The 21,131-nt window shown below is 35.4% G+C and overlaps 1 long non-coding RNA gene across 2 annotated transcripts in view; it reads left to right on the top strand.

The window, feature by feature from the left end:
- Positions 1 to 21,131, top strand: part of LOC145276969 (uncharacterized) — a 440,156-nt gene that overhangs the window by 207,925 nt on the left and 211,100 nt on the right. Inside the window, exon 2 of one of the 2 annotated variants that reach the window (XR_013868068.1) lies at positions 13,232 to 15,234. The exons of the other annotated variant lie outside the window; for it this stretch is intronic. This is a non-coding gene — a long non-coding RNA (uncharacterized LOC145276969). Of the gene's footprint in view, positions 1 to 13,231; positions 15,235 to 21,131 lie in introns of those variants that run through there. 2 annotated transcript variants of the gene reach the window in all.

Here is a 21,131-nt window from a genome sequence, read left to right as displayed (position 1 = left end):
CGATGTTGATGGTCATTCTGAGAGTCCCATAAGGCTGATCGTCTTGGCAAATACATCCTGGGCAGACACTGGTTTCTGTATTACCTTGGACAATGTCAACATATTCATTGTTTGAGTATTCAGTTTGTTCTTTAATGGTTAGTCAACAATGCCAAAGCTATATCTTATCTCATGCATGCTTCGTAGATTAATAGCAATTACGTTGTTTGTGTCTACAAAGTTTCATACACTGCTTATACGCCATTTTTGGCACTCATCTTAGCATGCTGAATAAAATCGTTTTCTTCTATGCCAAGGTATTTGTATTGTTCCCGTTTTTCTAGGTCTTTGGTGTTGGCATCTTCACCAAGTTGTATATTTTCTGTTTGGACCTTGTTCACCGCTCGGATAGAACAATTGGCACATTTGTCCAGAAGCAACTTCATTCCAATATCTTTTGAAAAAGTACGTCGGACGTGCAGGAGTCGACTTAAGTCAGCGTCTGAACTGGCGTACAGCTTGAGGTCATCCATGAAGTGTAGGTGGTTGAGTCTTTTAGATCGATCGCCAAGCAAAAGAGTAAAAATCTATTCCCTTTTATTACATCTTGACGTCAGAAATTATTATTCTATTAGCGTAGCTTAATTCCATTTTTGTGGGAAGACATTTTACATATACATTAATGATCTCCTTGATTACTGAATGGATCATATAGATCAAGGCACCGCAATAACGCCTTGTGGGACATACTATCATATCCCTTTTGATAATCAATCCAATCCATACTTAGTTTTCTGCCTCTTTCTATAGGCCTCAATGGTTTTATTAAGCAAAACCTTATCTTTGGTGTCTAAGCACTTCTTTTTCCACCCTGCTTGTTCATTTTCTTAGGTGTGCTTCGGCGGAAAGATTTTGTTAGCAATCAAGAACTTAAATGGCCACAGTGAAATCCATGTTGTGTTCTAGTTTTATAATTGCTTTTTTTAAAAGTAAATAGAATCTACTTTTTACATAAAGCAATATCTCTTTTTATAAAGCTTTTTTTTTTTCTGAATTGAATCCAATCCTTGCACGGGGCTAATTCTACTTCGAGACCAACGAATTATTAGAAAGAATTTCAAGTAAAGCAAATACGAATACATATTGCAGATGCATATTTTGGATGATCTGCATCGTTACGGGAATTGCCACTAAATTAGATTAGGCATATTTCTCTGTGATTATCTGCCATAACATATTCGTTATTGCCTTTATTCTCGCTTGACTATAGTATAAGAAACATGCCCATAGATTTTCTGATGGTTGCTGTAGAACGAATTTTCATGTATTTTTTTCAAACTTTCCAAACGCTTCACCGATTTAAACAAACCGTTGTCAGATAAAAATGGATTTGACTGATGTGTTTGCAGTTCACTTGTTTTGCAGTTCGAGTTGCGCATCGTAAAAGAGCCAACGTCTAGTGACTAAACAAGTAACATCAAACCTTAAACAAATGAGATGACGACGCCATTATGCATTTGCTGGAGGAAAATTGATTAAAACCAAAGTTCGACAACTCATGAAATATGAAAACGTAATTATTTAAGATTTTCGTTATCTCGTTTCACTTCATTTTTGGAATTTATAAACAAGTTTTAGAGTGTATTTTCTTATTTCTTCTCATTTTTACTTTTTTATTTTAGATTCCATTGCGTTTGGTGCTTTGTTTATATAAATACTAATTTCATCACTTATCAAGGATAAATGTTAATTAGATTGCGGACTACGTAGAACACTACGAGATAGCTCGACATTCACTTGTTTGCATTGGACTTGAATATTACCATGTTATTGTTTAAAAGTAAGTAGTTTCATGAGGTGTTTGACAGAGGGAAAGTATTTTGAAAGAAACTTTGTTTATGGAAATTCTTTTGATGTGAAGTACTTGGAAGAAGAGGGCAAACTAGTCTTAAGACCAAGAATTGCTTTTTCTGTGAATGTAATACAAGAGGGATCGGTGGTTGCTACTCGGTCTAGCAATTACAATGGAAAAACAAGAGTATAGAAAGACTAGCAAGCTATCATTGGTAAATAAGGGGGCTGAAAGCCAGTATAGCTATCACTTCTAACTGGAAAGAGGGCTCTGAGCAAAATCTCGCTATATTAGGCCATCACTGACGTTTATACAGAATGAGCATTACATCAGAATTCTGGAATATCTTTTTGTGTTAGTATAATCTAATCATTTTTCAACCACACATTTGATTAGGTCTTCTCTCTCTCTCTCTCTCTCTCTCTCTCTTTCTCACTTTCTCTCTCTCTCTCTTTCTTTCTCACTTTCTCTCTCTCTCTCTTTCTTTCTCACTTTCTCTCTCTCTCTCTCTTTCTTTCTCACTTTCTCTCTCTTTCTCTCTCTCTCTTTCTTTCTCTCTTTCTCTCTCTCTCTTTCTTTCTCTCTTTCTCCATCTCTTTCTCTCTTTCTCCATCTCTCTCTCTCTTTCTCCATCTCTTTCTCTCTCTCTCTCTCTCTCTCTCTCTCTTTCTCCATCTCTTTCTCTCTTTCTCTCTCTCTCTCTCTCTTTCTCTCTCTCTCTCTCTCTTTCTCTCTCTTTCTCTCTCTCTCTTTCTCTCTCTCTCTTTCTCTCTCTCTCTTTCTTTCTCTTTCTCTTTCTCTTTCTCTCTCTCTTTCTCTTTCTCTTTCTCTCTTTCTCTTTCTCTCTCTCTCTTTCTCTCTCTCTCTTTCTCTCTCTCTCTCTTTCTCTCTCTCTTTCTCTCTCTCTCTTTCTCTCTCTCTTTCTCTCTCTCTCTTTCTCTCTCTCTTTCTCTCTTTTTCTCTCTCTCTCTCTTTTTCTCTCTCTCTTTCTCTTTCTCTCTTTCTCTCTCTCTTTCTTTCTCTCTCTCTCTAGGTTGTATCAAATTCTCTTTTCGTATGATTATACACAACCACTCAAAAAACTATTTTCAATATTAGTGCTGAAAAGCAAAATAAGCGTTTATTCACAGCTGAACATTTTGCTAACCGCATTTCATTTCCTCTGATGATATGAGCCATTATTGAAAATCCATTAAGAAAATTAACATAACCCCTTCTATATATTCCTTTTGTCAAGCAATAAATTCTTAATTCGAATATGTGTCTATATGTTGTTTTTTTTTTCAGAATTTAAAATTTAACCACCAAACATATATATATATATATATATATATATATATATATATATATATATATGTATGTATATATAAGCGAGATAAGACACTGATAGAATTCAGATGAAAAATCCTGATAGATATTACTTGAAGTAATACTTTCAAGGAGATCCTAGCCAAAAAGGAAAAGCTCGATATTTAAGAATAGAGCAATATATAAGTTTCGTGGTTAAATTTTAAATTCTGAAAAAAAAAACAACATATAGAGACAAATATTCGATTTAAGAATTTATCGTTTGACAAGAGGAATATATAGAAGGGATTATTTTAATTCCCTTAATCCATGGATTTTCAACAATGGCCTATATCATCAGAGGAAATGAAATGCAGTTAGCAAAATGTTCGGCTGCGAATGGACGCTATTTGGCTTTTCAGCACAATTATTGAAAATATTGAAAATAGTTTTTTGAGTGGCTGTGAATAATTATATGGAGAAAATTATATGAAAAGAGTAGTTGATACAACCTGGGTAGTCCATTATCAGAAGGAGCCCAATGTCGTTGGGGGTTATAAATCCAGGTGGGCAGAAAATAGGCCAATGGGAAAAAGTGATATTCCCATATAATGAAAGCGTACTGCTCCTTATTGATATTTCGAAAAGTATACCGAGCAGCCTTATTCGTTGTTGCGTTGATTGTGTGTTGGTTTTTTTTCTTTTTTACATAGGCATCACCACATTATCAAGGCCAAGAGGCCACTCAAGGATAAGGGTTAAAGAGTGTACGGTAGAAATTGGACAATATAGTAATCATTAGTAATGAAAATTTGGTAAATTTGATAACTTATATGGAACGGCTCATCAAGAACTTATTTACGTAAGACTTGAAGACAACCATATTGTAGTCAGCCGGAAAGCAGGAAAACGGAAGACAATTCCACAGGCGTGTAGTTCTAAGAAAGAAGATTTGTTCATGGAATCTACGTTTAGGTTTAGGCACAGATAAAGAGTGGGGGAAATTATTGATAGTGTTTACAGCTAGACGAGTGTTTCTTGTGAAAGTTTGGCGAGGGGAGACCATAGATTGAAGCTCAGTCGAACACTTTCCATGAAAATAACGATACATCAGAGACAAACTCGCAACATCTCTTCTGTGAGATAGAGATTGCAAGGAAGAGAAAAGGACATCGCCTACGAGGCTACGAAGTCTATTTTGAACTCTATCAAGGCAGGCCAAGTCCTTTCTAGCAGCTCCTGCCCAGATGTGGCAACAGTATTCCATCCTTGGACGTACCTGGCTCTTATATAGATAGAGAATTGTATCAGCAGTGAGATATCTACCGGATCGATAGAAAGATCCCACCATTTTTCCAGCGGCTTTGGCAACAGATTTGATGTACGTGTTCCATTTAAGATCAGGAGTAATGGTCAAGCCCAGAAGCTTGTAAAAACTTGAGGCCTCCTGAAGACGAGAGCCATTCATTTCAATTGATGCCAGATGTGGATCAGAATGTTGATGATGTAAAGAGAGAAGCTTGGTTTTAGATGCATTAGAAGTAACCAGCCACTCCTTACCCCATTGTACTACGTGCTCAAGATCAGAGGAAAGAGAATTGGAGAGAACTTGGTCGTTTACTGTCTTAGATGTGCTACCATAAATGGTAGTGTCGTCAGCATAAATGTCTACAAATGATGTAAGGATGTGATTTGGAAGATCATTAATGAAACTCAGGAAAAGAGTTGGGTCCAGGATGGACCCCTGAGGGACACCGGCATTAATACCGTGAGCTTCTGATTTTTGCCCCTCAACTACTACTCTTATGAACCTATCAGAAAGAAATGATTTAATAATTGAGAAGACATTTCCAGCAATATCATAGCTAGAGATCTTATGAAGTAAACCTTTATGCCATACCCTATCAAAGGCCTTAGATATGTCAAGAGCAATTGCCCTAGAAAGGTTGCCTCAATCGAGAGATTCGCTAATCCTATGAGATATAACTGTAAGCACATCTGCTGTAGATCTAGCAGAACGGAAACCATATTGAGTGTCACTAAGAAGGTTCTTTTTGTTGAGATGGTTGATTACTTCTGTATTTAACAGATTCCAACAACTTACTCATGACGCACAGGAGACTAATTGGCCTGTACTGAGAGGGGGATGAGCGATCACCTGAATTCTTAAATACAGGGCATACTGATGAAATTTTCCAGGGAGATGGGAAACTATTCTCCTTAAGACAACGTTTAAACAGTTTTGTAAGTATGGGCGCTAGTTCAGGTTGAAGTTTTTTGAGTACTATAATTGGAATACCGTCAGGGCCAGTTGCTTTACTGGAATCCAAGTTTTTGATTAGCTTGGCAACATCACGTACAGATATACGTATATCACATAGCGTGTTTTCTGATACAGGAGGAAATATTAGGAGTTGGCAGCCTTGATCGCAAAGGGTAGAATTAGCTGCAAAGTTCTTGACAAAGAGTTTGGCTTTGTCTGATGCTGACGAGATTACCTCAGGTCCATTGATAATAGTTGGGATGGAGCACACGCTTCTGTTCAGGATTCGTTTTGCTATTTGCCAAAACTGGTGGGAATCAAGCCGCTGCTCAGCTACTTTGGACTTAACAGATTGAGCATACAACTCTCTTGCATTCTTTATTACTTTCTTACAATGGTTGCTGGCAGTCCTGAAAGCGGCTTTAGTTTTCATACATCTATTACGTTGGAAACAGTGGAAAAAGTGATTTCTGTGCGCAATGGCAGCAGCACATTCTGAAGAGAACCATGGCTGGCTGTTAGGTTTTTGCTGAAACTTTTTCGAGGGTATGAAACGGTCAATACCTACAATTAACCATTCCGTCAGGTCTAATACTATAGAGGACACATCCTTTTTAAACATGGAATGCAGAGGTAGATCAGATGTAAATGTACGGAAACTATCCCAGTCAGCCTTAGTGTATCGATATACTGTACGATGGAGAGGTACGTCTGGGGACTTATTACATTTCATTTTTATCTTAATTGATACAACAGAGTGGTCGGAAGATCCAAGAGGCGACAGAACAGAAACTGAACATAGTTCAGGGGAAGTTGTGAGAAAAAGGTCTAGTAGGCTCGCATACTGGCCGTCATTGTCGGGCACACGGGTGGGTTCCTGAACAATCTGAGTGAGGTCATAGGCAATGGAAAAATCATGACAGCACGTCCCCTCATCATCGGTCTTGTTAGAGTGGGTCAACCATTCGACTTTGTGAACATTGAAGTCAATACGTGAATGTTAGCTGAAGGATAAGCAGATAGGACTTGGTCAATTTTCTCAGATATGCTTTGAAAGATAGTAACTCCGCTGTTATGGGGGCGATAGAGAGTAAATATAAATGCCGTAGTGTGAGCTAAAGCAACCCGGAAGCACATATAGGGTAAGTTAGGATCTTCCCTGGAGATGTCCCTACCACATGGAAAGTTATCCCTAATATAGGCACATATTTCATGCCCATGGCGATCTTGGGGGTCAGATTTAGAAGTTAAAGTGTAGTAGTCCAAATGCTTTCACGGTGTGGACAAAGTATATCCGAAATTGGGTGGATATACCATTCCATTGTAATTATCCCCGTGAGTAATAGAATTTGAGCATTGAGTTAAATGTGCAATGGACCGCGAAATCAATAGTATAGTTATCAAAATAGCAAAGATAGCAAAATAATCATTGTGCGGAAAAGCAAATTAGCATCCATTCGCAGCCGAACATTTTGCTAACTGCATTTCATTTCCTCTGATGATATGTGCCATTGTTGAAAATCCATGGATTAAGGAAATTAAAATAACCCCTTCTATATATTCCTTTTGTCAAACAATAAATTCTTAAATGTCTCTATATGTTGTTTTTTCAGAATTTTGTATTTAACCACGAAACTCCGTATTCCTGTTTGTTTCCGGTTACGTCATATATGACGTCATAGCAAATAATAATATCTAAATAATATATATGTTCGGTGTATGTCATGTGTGGGGACGTCACATATGACGTCATGGAAAAAAGGACAGTTCTAAACGAATGACGAAAATGAAAATAAAGATTCCCGGGCAATGCCCCAAAGATTTTCTACTATAGGAGTTGAAGGTTGATTTGTAGCTGGGTTTGAATCGACACTTTTCTGCACTGTTTGTGAAAGCATGAACAGCTAGTATCTGTAGGTATAAAACATTGTTTATGATTATTAGCTCATATAGAAACAATATTCTTAAAGTTGAACACTCTTGGGAATAAAGGCGGTCCGCTTGATTTGTGCGAGATCACGATTTCCGATCGTTTATTCAATTTTGATCTTAATGTTGTGCCTGTATTTTGAATTTATAATTGTTAATTTCTCTTAATACATGTGGCAATTAATGGTGACCTAGACGTAACTTTCTTAGCAAAGAGTCAATGGTGGTTTTGTAGCTGGGTTCGATTCTCCCGATCAGTAGCTATCGCAACTTCATGCACTGAAAATTTTGTTTGAAGGCATAACACTTACATATAGTCTATGGAAATCGCTCGAAACGATGCATGAAGCCACTGGATATAAAGAGCTAACAAGAACGAGAGATGATTATTGCAAAGACAAGATATTTTGATTGGCCGTAGTCTTAAAAAGACAAAGGCTGTAGGTAGAAGGAAAACGGCCAACAGGAAGAACACTCCACGGTACTTGGAAAGAAGCTACTGGAATAGGAAACTGTATTGTTCCATGAGGTATTAAAATACGAATTGATGGAGACCAACGAGTCGAACGAGCTGGAAAAAATAGGAAGAAATAAATTAAAGAATTCTCAGGAATACGTGCCATAATAGTATTTGTAGAAAAGACAAACTAGCGACACCACGGTGAGAGAGAGAGATGTTGCATGAAGTAGAAAAGGGTAAGTCCAATCAAATTAAACATTTCTGCAATTTATCAAGAACCTTCAAATGTGAAGCAGATTCACCCGCCTAAATATGACAATAGTAGTATATACATGGTCTGTTTGTAGAGATAGTGTGTATGTATATATATTATATATATATATATATATATATATATATATATATATATTATACGTAAACTTTATCTCGCTGTTTGTTTATAAATAAGCGGTTTGAGCACTATAAAAGTGGTGGATAAATGTTTAAAATAGACATTTGACGAGGTTATTAGCGGGCACCGCTCCCGTGGGTCGATCGGTAGAACTTCTGACTATCAACGCGATTGTTCTAGGTTCAATTCTCGGCTTGGGCTTGGGAGAGATGCTGCACTGATGAGTTGTGATACAACGAAACAGGACTGTATGTCGGTCGATGACTACAAATATACATATATATATATACATATATATAATGAAGTTACACATACTGTCGAACATAATGTTAATTGATATACTTTCTATAAATATGTAAATAAGAATCACAAACAGAGTATTCCTTTTCATAAAGACAATCAGCTTGTGACGTTCAATCTGGTTCTAAATAGGAACCAGTTTACTCTATTGCTTTCTACACTTTAAATGGTAAACAGATGACGACGATGCTGATGATGACAGTAACTCGCCGTTTAATGCACGTCTCTATACATTGTTAGAGTCGTGAGTCTCTTAATACTGGAATATAAAGAAATGATTTTTCGTTGTTAATTTTAATTAATTACGAGTTTTACTTTTGTTTGATCTTACACATTATCATTATGAAATTGAAGGAGTGTGTGCGTGAGACACCGTTAGCATCATTTTAAATAATCATTTTATTCGTTGTTCATGATCCGCTTCCAATCAATTCTATCGAAAACTGTTATATAAATTAGTCGATAATGTAACATCTCGCGTTTCCTACTGCTAATTGCTACCATTGTCCTTGAGCGATAAAAATCCTCGTCCTTGACATCATTCAACCAAATTAGTCTTTGAATATCTTATTGACTTCATAGTTTCACTCATTCTACGCACTTTCTGAGATATTTAAGTAAGTTTTAAACAGATCTACAACTTCGTACTTATAGTTACGTTATGACATTTAAAATTAGTTATGTTAGTACGTTCAAAAAATTGCATTAAACTATGACAGTACGAAAGTTAGTTCAAAATATATATTATGGAATAAAATAATATACGATTAATCCAAACATTGTTTTTTTAAAAAGTAGGAAAAATAAGTGTAATGCTATGATATTAGAATACAGTTCGGATAGCATAAGGAATTGAATCCAACTTAGGTTTTTTGTTGTTGTTTGTTCATTTATTTATTTATTTATTTATTTATTGCAATGACAGTTCTTGCGTTCTTATTTAATCTTGCACGGTATCTTTATTTTTTGGTTTATATTTATAAAATGTAGATGTAAACAATTTCACGTTATAAATGTACAACGAATTCTGTATTTTGGTTACTTCGCTTCAACGGACTATTTTCGTTGATAAGCGACTAAATTGACATGAGTAATGTTTATTAAATTTGGGGCACACGCGTTATTTTTTATTATTTATTTTTACTTTTCTAAAACTTCTAATTTGTCCTATATTTTTGCGAACTTTATAACCTTTCATGGTTTATTGTTTTAAGGAAATTATATTTTATGCTCCCATTTTTTCAATATAATACAATACTATTTTTCCACTTATTTATGAAATGTCTAAATGCAAAGCAACACCGAATTTCTTATTCTACACTTAACGATTAAAACTAATGAATCCGGCAATATCAGCTGTAAAAATGTAATTATAATTAATGTCTATTGCAGACCGAAGATTGCACACATTTTATGATCACGTATTTTAAGCAACATTTCATGTTTTTTAATCTGTGACTTCTCTGTGTATCATTGACAAACGCTAATGATGCTAATCGATTATTTTTTGTTTTTTTTTTACATCGGAATTTTGTCCATTCGAAATGGTGTACATTCTTCATAATAATTTGCTTTTGCATATCCGTTATTTCTTGTTTATTTTGGAGCCATTTTGTTTTTCTGCGTAATGTTCGTCATCATTACGAATATTGCTGATTTTAATAATTGGGAAACAAGAAAATTTTGAAAACAAATCGCTAACATAAACTGGGTGATCATGTATACACACCTTGCCATATCAATTATGTATACATACTGTAAGTATATAACATTGGCTGATAGTTTATTTGATAAACGCCGCAATGCCGCGTGCCTTGTTTCATGTGGCGTAAAATTCTATGCACCCACGTACTAGTTGCAGCATAATATGCTGAAACGAAACCCGAAAAGTTATTTTAAAAGTGTCATCAAAGAAAACCTGAAGTTGCATAATAAAATTGTAGCGGACTGAAAAAAAAAAGGCTCGAAGCACATTGGTTTCGTGGAGGTACGTCTATGGACGATGTGGAAGTTTTAAGGCGAGGCGGCTCGAATGCTTCAACTTGCGAAGTGCTCCGTGGAATCTGTGCACGTTGAACACGTCAAGCATATTACATACATATAGTGCGTATGTATCATCTATTTAGCACCGCCTGTTTATCGAGGGTTCTCAGTCACAAGCACTCGCCTGACAACAATCGGTTACGCGATAAGCAAACAAGATAAAACATATTTATGTATGAAGAGAAGCAAGTACTTCCGTGTGTCATATGCAGAAAAAGAATTGCATAAAATGAGTATTACCACTTAGCTATTTGCATGTCCACAAGTGGACATTTTTTGTCTGTGGAAGTATAAATCTTGTGTAAAGACCAAATTTACTTTCCACCCTACGAAAACAGTCAGGCATTTTTTTTTTACATAGGCATCAACACTTATCAAGGCCAAGAGGCCACGAGGATAAGGGTTAAAAGAGTGTACAGTAGAAATTGGACAATATAGTAATCGTTAGTAATGGAAATTCGGTAAATTTGTTAACTTAAGTGGAACGGCTCATCAAAAACTTGTTTACGTTAGACTTGAAGACAACCATATTGTAGTCAGTTGGAAAGCAGGAAAACTGAAGACAATTCCATAGGCGTGCAGTTCTATGAAAGAAGCTTTACTCATGGAATCTGTTTAGGTTTAGGCACAGATAAAGAGTGGAGGAAATTAGTGATAGTGTTTTCTGCTAGACGGGTGTTGCTTGTGAAAGTTTGACGAAGGGGACCATAGATTGGGGCTCAGCCGAACACTTTCCATGAAAAAAATGATAAAGCAGAGATAAACTCGCAACATCTCTTCTGTGAGAAAGAGGTTGCAGAGAAGAGAAAAGGACATCGCCTACGAGGCTACGAAGTCTATTTTGAACTCTATCAAGGCGGGACAAGTCCTTTCTAGCAGCTCCTGCCCAAATGTGGTAACAGTACTCCATCCTTGGACGTACCTGGCTCTTATATAGATAGAGAATTGTATCAACAGTGAGATATCTACTGAATCGATAGAAGGATCCCACTATTTTTCCAGCGGTTTTGGCAACGGATTTAATGTATATGTTCCATTTAAGATCAGGAGTAAAGGTCAAGCCCAGAAGCTTGTCAAAACATGCATTTTTTTGTGGGAAAATTCAGATGCCAATAAACAAACATTTTTGATTGGTATGAAAATAAAGTTATTTTCTCTTACACTTGCTGAGGAAAGAACAACTAAGTAACAGAATAGATACTACACTATGAATTGTGTTGCTAAAAAATATAAAGTCATAATTTATATATTGATCAAAGACGCAGTGCTATGATGTACTACATTTTGATCTTCGTTAAAAGACCAAGGCATGCGCGAATAAAAATACCAAGTATATAAATGACACTGATTAATTGTTTGAATGGAGTCCTCACTAAAACTATAGTAAAAATATGAATGGGTTTCTTGACTTATACAGCCGTACATACATAATACATATTATTGTTTCTCTTACTAGGGTTTTGTCATCATTAATTACTCTGATAATAATCGGTGGTGTTTCGTGGAGTTTGGTTGAAAAGTCTTTCCAGATTCCAAGTACTCTCCAAATCTTTTGATAAATTTTGAATATGATTTTGCATTATCGCAACAGTCGCTTATCATTGAATTCTCACTGGAAACGGCCTCTGGTCTTTACTGGAATTCGGTTGGCAATAAGCCACTGCGGTTTCCAGTTATCTTCTATTCCATTAAATAGAGGTCTGGTTAGTACTCTCCTTTATCGGTCCTTCCATTCTTCTTTACGATATTATTATTATTATTATTATTATTATTATTATTATTATTAAACTACTGGCTGGACTGTTGTGAGAATCTATAACCATCGTAACATGTATTAATTCAACTCCTACCTCCTTGCAATAGTTTAATAAGTAGCTCGAAATATTGTCTGAGAGGAGCAACTTGTCATAATGATTTTTTTTTTAATGCGGGTTTCTTTTCGTTGGTTCGTCTGTATTCATCCGCATTACTCAGTTGTTATATATTATAAACAATTCCCTACAACGCTCACTTGTTCATCCGTGCGATGTGGCACACGATTGGACGTAATAACCGGCAGTGTTCCCTGTAGTCTGAGTGACAAGTCTCCCCAGATTCCCAGTACTCTTCAAATCTTTGAAAATCTTTGGAAATGATTTTGCCTTATCGCAACAATTGTTTATCATTGGTTTCTCTCACTGGCAACACTCATTGGCGTTCTACTTGAATTTGGCATTTGTTTATAAGGCTCATCATATTGCGTTACCAGACAAAATATTCTCGGTTCGATTCCGGTTGAATTTTATAGTGTATTTCACAAATATATATGTTTACCGTATAAGTACACGCACAGTAAAAAGGGATTGCAAAAAAATATATATTTATCCCGTTGTATATTTTTTGTATTTAAATACACTTTTTATACAAATAATTCGTTGCTTCTCTTAAACGATTATTATTAGCATAGTTATTGTAAAACTAACGTATCTGATGTCGCTGTTTTGCAAATTGATGTAAGGCTTTTTTATAAAGCGAGTTTAGATGGCTGCTGTATAAATGTTATTTTCTATACGATATTCAACAAAACTTTCTAGTGTAATCTATAAAAAATACATTCAGCATTTCCGGCGCATATTATCCTCCATTACAATTTTTTTTTTCTTTTTCGTTCAGCAATTATTTCTTACCTCATTATTCGTTGTCTTCGATATCTAACCTTTCCTTTCTTTATTTTTCTCTTTTATTTAGGTAAGTTGCTCATTGCGTGCGGAGCTGCGAAACGAACGACGAAATAAGTGTTGGAAGAAGAAAAAACGAGGTAACGTGCAGTTGACGCATGCGCATGCGGGTTTGTATAAAAAAAAACGAAACTAGTTTGCAATTCTTTCTTTAGGCAGATATCGATCAATTCAATACTTAGTCATAATCTATAAATGTGCCTGGATTAAGCAGATTCCTTCCGAATGTAAGACAGCCACTGCCTGCACCCATCCAAACTGTATAGCGTAGAGTATGCTTTAAAGCTGATATTTACTTCTGAGTGCACCTTGGCTTCCTCAGATAATTCCCATTCATTTATGTGGCCTCATTACATTATAGAAGCTGTGACGTAATATTTGGAAATGTATACTCTTTTGAAGTAGGATTGTTGAACCGAACGTTTTTCTAGGTCCCATTTCGGGTTTTATAGAGTTTTATGTAAGATTGTGAATGAAATGTTTTGTACCGTAATGCTGTGTCGTTATACCTTGTGATGCAATGCTATGTACATTGATTTGTGACGTAATTTATGCTCATTATAACTTGTAACGTAATGCTGTGTGCCTTATGGCGTAATGCCGCGTGCCTCGTGCCATATGACTTGACGGCTTCTTCTTTGTATATTTTCCATACTCCGAAGTTTATGGACATGTCTCTAATTGTATGTACAAAATGTTTGCGACAAAATATACAATTTTATTGTATTTTTTTTTATTTCCGAACCATTTGAATTTTTCAGTATTTGTGCATGTTAAATCCTAGGCGGATTCATAATATAGTGTGTATAATTGATATTTCTAATTTCGACATTGTTATATAATGGCTAGATTATGCGTACATTTGGTCTATTGATATGAAGTATGGCGAGTTCTTTTTCTCTTTCGATCGATAAAAGTGTATATGTTAAGATGTTTAACGTTATAAGACGTTATAGATAGGTTCTCAAGTTATGGTATGAATTTCAATTTTCAAATGTATTGATAGTTCAGGGTCCAACTGTTTTAAATGCGTTTATTTATGTCTTGAATTGAAATGTCTTTAGAAAAATATTTTTCCACGTATTTGTAGTGTGTTATTGTTGTTTGCTTGACTAGGTAAAACTGCACTGAACGGGTTACTCGTAGGAAAACCAAATGTTTTCTTAAAATATCCGTTTTCGAATTTGAAATGATTAATATAGGTTCGCTGTTTTAACATGTCATACAATTTTATATATCTATGCCGATAAATGTCGACATAGTGTGTCTACCTCTATCATCATGCGATGTTGATACATGCACAGATTATTACATAATATATATCTATAATATACAGCTGAACGTCTGTGTGTATCTGGTCACGAATAGGCTTCTATGTGGTTGACTATTATAGAAAACTGATCACATATAATAATAGATGTATCGAGACACAGGAATGGGTATGTTTGATCTGGCAAAATGATGATTCATTAAAATTGTGGGGTCTGCGTACGTTCCTGGTCCACAAAGTATGGAAATAAAAAATTTAAAAATTAAAAAAAAAACGTTTACAAGTGTTTTTGATATGGATGTACATAGTAATAGTTTGATAAGTGTGTTTTAACCTAAATATGGATGGTATAATAAAATTGTGGAGTCTGCGTTCGCGCCTGGCCTCCATAGAATGGGAATAGGCACAAACTTTAATAAAGACTTTTCATATCTATCTGCGTAAGTATACTTTGATAATCATGTTTCAGTTTGAAGAAATATGGTATAATAAAATTATGGGCTGTTCGTTCGCACCTGACCTCCATAGAATGGAAATATGTCACAAAGTTTAACAAGGTTTTTTAATATAGATCCACAGAATATTGCGATAAGTGTTTCAGTGTGAACAGGTATGGTATAATAAATTATGGGGTTTATCTATTTTATTTTTGCTTTCATCATATTTTGCTTTGGATTTGATACCCTCAAATTCGAAGCTATCTCTTTACATCCCTTCCTTTTTATAACCTATCATACTTTCATAAATCAGAGTCCATTTTCTGTAGGCTGTTTTTGAACCCAGTTAAAGACGGGTACTTTTGCTAGTGTGTATGTATGTATATATATATATATATATATATATATATATATATATATATTAGTGTTTTATATAAATAATATTTTATCACTACAGATACTAGTGCTTCATTCTTCCGCCATCATTAGTGTAGAAAACGATAATTACTACCTGTGGAAGGATTCGAACACAGTCAAACTCCCCTTTGATTCTGCCGTCCGGTTTTAGTCCATGAGTCGCTACAAAAGGAAAAGAAAAAAATTAAGTTCAATATATAATGGCGTAGACAAATAAATAAAAATAGTCACATAACAGCTTATTATAACTGTCTTAAAGAAGCCCGCTTCTAGTTAAGAAGGGCTTATAATATGTTTATAAATAAATGTGGATTATTTTACCTATAGACACCACTGTTTTATGCTTATGCAATCAGGGTAGGAAGTGATAATTACTTCTATTCGAAGGATTCGGACTCGGTCACAAAATTGAATGAATACGTTTTCATATCTATGGAATGGATCAATAGATATAAGAAAACAGGGAGAGAAGGGCGCGGAAGAGGAAAATTACTTTACATCCGGTACTAAAAGCGAAATGAATCTCTCGGGTATTCGTTATTTCTGTATTAATTACGTTGTTACTTTACATTTTGTACCTTACTTTACCTACGCCAGACAGAAAAGTGAATGCAATTGAATGGCTACAATAAGCGAAAGGAAATAATAAAATAAGACAAATACGTAGACAATAGACTGAATGATACGGATCAATAAATCGATACAACACTAAAATAAATCAGAACATGGAACCGGACGATTAACTAGGCCAAGCTAGTCACAAATATAAACTCCTAGATTAATAGAAGTATATATTTGCGTCTTCCTTTGACTGTGAGGTTCAAAATACAACGTATGGAAAACGATTCCACTAACAGCTACATGTACTCTCAGGTTGGAAAATATAGTCCCACTATTATACATCCACACAGATAATAGTCGATAGAAATAAAGCAGAAGATGCATCATTAACTAAAATACCAAGTGAATTATTTGGATATATATAAGCTATATTTTTAAAAAGTATATAATGTAAAACAATGGCCACATATAAAATCTAAAACAATTAATATAGACATAATTAGATTAACTTGAATCACATATCTACTAGCAGACCGCTCGACGTTGCCTGGTCGTAAATACACATAAATATATTTTAATTAATACAGAAACTGAGGAATGTGCCTGCAAGTATTATGTTTTTCTTCTAAACAGTTCTCTTCTTGTAAGAAAAAAATACACGAGCTGAGATGAAAAGCTAAAGACATTGAGTCAAGTACGATAATTATTACATCAACTTCACACGACATTTATAAAGTGTTTTCAAAAATTGTATTCTTAACATAAAGAAGCTATCATGTTTTTGACCGCGTATGTGCAGTCGTGAAACAGTTGACAAATAGATAAAAAAATTGATGCCTCTCACGTACCAATTTGCTAATTTTGACCCCTTACTAGCCCTTTTTCCAGATGAAAATCGATTAAAGTTTTTACATATCTGAATATCCTATACACCAAATGTAAAGTCTATTCCGCGATGGGTTCGTAATATGGAGCCAACTTTGAGTACTTTAGTTTCTTGAAGAAGTCATACATGAACATATTCAAAACAATACCAATGGCCAAGAACACATTACCCGAAAGTACTTCCTTTAAACTCCTTGGCCTAACGTTCACCGAGAACATGAACTGGAATATATACATAAAGAGCATTGCCAAGAATGCTGCGATGAAGGTGGGCTCTCTCTACCGTGCTAGAAAACTACTTATGCCTGAAAGTATCCTGTACCTCTATGAGGCCACCATTCGCCCATGGATGGAGTTTTGTTGTCACATTTGGGCTGGTGCATCTGCTACTTGTCTCTCACTCCTTGACAGGGCTCAAAACTTCTTTGAGTATATAGGTTGAAAAGTGTCCTCATTACTTTTATAGATGTATTAGGTGTTGTCCGGTCGTAAAATATGCATAAATCTTGCATTTTTATTCATACAGAAACTGAGAACAAGCGAGTATTATGTTTTTGTTCTAAACAGTTCACTTATTATAAGTAAAAATAATATTTGAACCGAAACCTAAAGACAATAAATTAAGAATGATAGCCATTACACAAGCTTGGAATGGCTTTCAGAGTGTTTTAAAACCAATTTATACTATACATAAGGAAGTTTTACGACTGCGCCTGTGACAGTCGTGAAACAATTAAAAAACAAAACAAAAAAAACGGTGGCTTCCCACATGGACCCTTTAGTAGCTTTTTTTCTCGATAAAAACCGATTAAAAGCTTTTCACATGTCTGAATAACATAGTTCAATAAATATATATATATATATATATATATATATATATATATATATTTATGCTGTAAAAAGGAAGCGGAAGACCGGAGGCTCGACGTTTCGCCCGAATTATGCGGGCTTTTTCAAGAGGTGTGGTCACTGACGAAAAGGTAGATGGTTTTAGTTTTATATATACTGGGGAGTGTATGCAAATAAAACTATTATACAAATGTGCAAAAAAAAAAAAAAAGAACAAATATATATTTATTAACCAGTGTCTAGATTATTTTCGTGCAATATTGTTTTAGATAAGTGGAAAGAAATGTTAAATCCTTTTCTCTGTTTGATAGTGTTAGTAGAGATAAGAGTAGATTCCAGCAGACGGCGTGTTGACCTACTATGTATATGCTTTAGGAGGGTCGCATTTTCCAAATCGTAATGATGGTCATTTTCCATATTTTTTTTTTTTTTGTATATTTGTATAATAGTTTTATTTGCATACACTCCCCCAGTATATATAAAACTAAAAATATCGACCCTCTTTTCAGTGCCCACCCCTCTTAAAAAAGCCCGCATAATTCGGGCGTAACGTCGAGCCTCTGATGTTCCGCTTCCTTTTCACATCATAACGTCGGATTGTACCCATTTTAAAATTCACACACACACACACACACATATATATATATATATATATATATATATATATATATATATATATATATATATATATAAAGCTTGTTGAATTTTTATTTTTTTATTAGCGATTCCGTACTAATTTCTTTTTTTTTTTTTTTTTCGCACCCTAAGCGTTTATTATAAGAAAGGAGTTATTTGCCCTTTGTTTACATTTTTTCCACCCACATTTTTTAGGACGTATTACTTTTTTTATTTTATTTATTTATATTAAATATTAATGCACGTAATAATCATATATATATGACAGAGAGACCATTGCCAAGTCTGCTGCCCAGATGTGTTAGAACAGAAAATAACTCGCACCCGAGAATATTTTGCATGCCTATAACCAACCATTCGCTCATGAATAGGGTATTTTAGCCATATTGTGACTAGTTTACCTACCACCAGTTTCTCCCTTTAAAATAGGGCCCAAAAAGGTCTCCAATCTAATAGGTCTTGTACTATCACCCAAGCTTCTCTCCAGTCCCACTCGCCGTAATGTTGCATCCTCGTGCCATTAGTAGAAATATTATAATGGAATGTACTGTGATTAACATTTTGAACATGTCACCTATTAACGTACATACTCGCGACAAACCCGTTTAGCAGCAAATCCTACCCCTTCACTGCAGAGTTTTTTAGTGACTGAAAAGCTTTATACAGTAATAGCTTCATCACTTCAAATAGTAGACTTTAGAATCTCCCCCACCGTGTCTCTGACTGTACTGACACGTAGAAGTTTAAATGTAGTGCGCACATACATCTAGCTCATTTCCTATCCGCGTTGTTTAATCAACAGGTTCTGTTTAAAGTCCCCTATAGAGCCCGAGGTCAACATACAGATTCTTGCGTTCAACAATATCCAGCTGAAGAAACTCTGATTACATTGGCATAACCTTCGTAAATACAACATCCAATAAAAGAACCGCATTCTTAATCATCATCACCATATCGTATGAATCCGAAGATGCTGTTACTGAAATTGGTGTCCCAGATATTTTTCTAATCAGAATTATTTCAAATAAGACTTCAGGTATTACGGAAAAGAACCACGTGAAGGTTGCCTGCATTCTTAGTGAAACTGATTTTTGTTGGACGAACTGGATTCGAACTTGGGGCACCAAAGTAGTTGGTCGGTGTCGTTACACCACTAGAGCAACATCATCTTCCAGCAGTCTTAATGAGGTAATAATACTGTCCATCGTACTTTTCACTAAGAGCGTTTTGATCCATTCAGTCAGCGAGTGTGTCTTTTATACTTCCACCATTTGTCTGTTACTATCACTACAACAATCATTGGAATTACTCGAATCTAATAAGTCCACTTATTCACATAAAAACTATATTCATCTGCATGACGATGGACTCCAAATACCTAATATTTGCTATTACACCCACGTTACGCACCACAAGAAGAAAAAAAAAGCATGCGGCCAGCACATTGTTATTGTGTACAATTATTATAGAATGAGACTACTTTTACTAAATGATATGGGAAATTTCAAGAGATCTTCATTTATTAAATGTCGTAGCATTTCGGAAGCAATTATATCCGATTAAAAGAACATTAAGTGTAATTTAGGTTTTCGAAACCTAAAATATTCATAATGACTCGTAATAATTTCATAATCTGTGACCATTTCATACGTAACCCGTAAGTGTGACTATAACTGAATTAAAACATAATCCAATTCACACACACCCATATACACACACGAGGATCACTCCAAAAGTAAGGGCTCCTATTTATAACTCAAAAACGAAAACGTCCAACAACTGCAAAGACGGGAATGGTTCTATTAAAACGAACGACAATTTTGCTCTATCATTTATTTTGGTAGATAATCATTTTATCAATGCATTTTTGCCAGCGATGAACGATGCGTCAGACATACAACTCCAGAGCGCGCTTTGTCACTCACATCTTTGCTGCCACTCTGAAATAGAAGAACACATCTCCTAATTCTGTTGAAATCAATTGCATCGGGTTCGTGAACGTTCACCAGGCGCAGGTGAATGTTGATCGATTCACGTTTTTCTGCATGGCGGAATTCAATAGCATATATCTGCTTCTGCCGCACGCCCATGACTGGTTGCTTTTCTAGAGTTTCACATTGTCAATATCTGCCACAGAAATATGAAACTTTTAGATCCTGAATGCATAAGTTCAGTCATCATAACAATGCAATTTGCAACCTCTTCTGATCCATTCGGGCAGAATGAAAATATTAAGGGTTTTGGAAGGTTCTTCGTATATACTTATGCAGCATAATAACGTGGACACAACCTTTCGTTAAATCACCGAAGTTAAGCAACGATGAACCTGGCCAGCACCAGATAAGTAACCATTTGTGTATACTAAGCGCAGTGTGTTAGCCCTAGGACGTAAAAATGTCCAGGTTAGTATCTAGTGGGCGTGTTTCAAACATTAGGAGAGATGCCTGCTCAGTCGTCCTTAAGAAGTACGTCTAGAAGAAAAACCCTGTACAAAGTACGATTTACTCTGTACTGTTTTGTGGCAATCATTAGCACCGACTGAGATTAGCAGTGGGTCACAAAAAGTGTGGATTGTTCTACACAAAGCCTTCTCCACTATAAACAAATCATCTCTGCGTTTCAGAGAAGTTACTACATGAACTTCATGCGTCAATATTTGACGGAAGGGTCCATAATATATATGTATATATTATAAAAATTTGTGGACGGTCTAGTCGTGTTTGCTTCACTGTTGTCTTCTACGATCAGGTGATTCTATCTTTTAAAAAGGGATGATAGGTGATATATATAATACATCATCTGTTTTAGAAGGTGGAATCGCCCGATCGTTAAAGACAAGATTCAAGCAAGCACGG

This window comes from Euprymna scolopes, chromosome 5, assembly GCF_053919585.1.
Source record: "Euprymna scolopes isolate OS-2025 chromosome 5, ASM5391958v1, whole genome shotgun sequence".
Classification (NCBI taxonomy): Eukaryota; Metazoa; Mollusca; class Cephalopoda; order Sepiida; family Sepiolidae; genus Euprymna; species Euprymna scolopes.
Note: the sequence above shows the minus strand (reverse complement) of the source record. Positions and strands in the feature narration are given on the sequence as shown.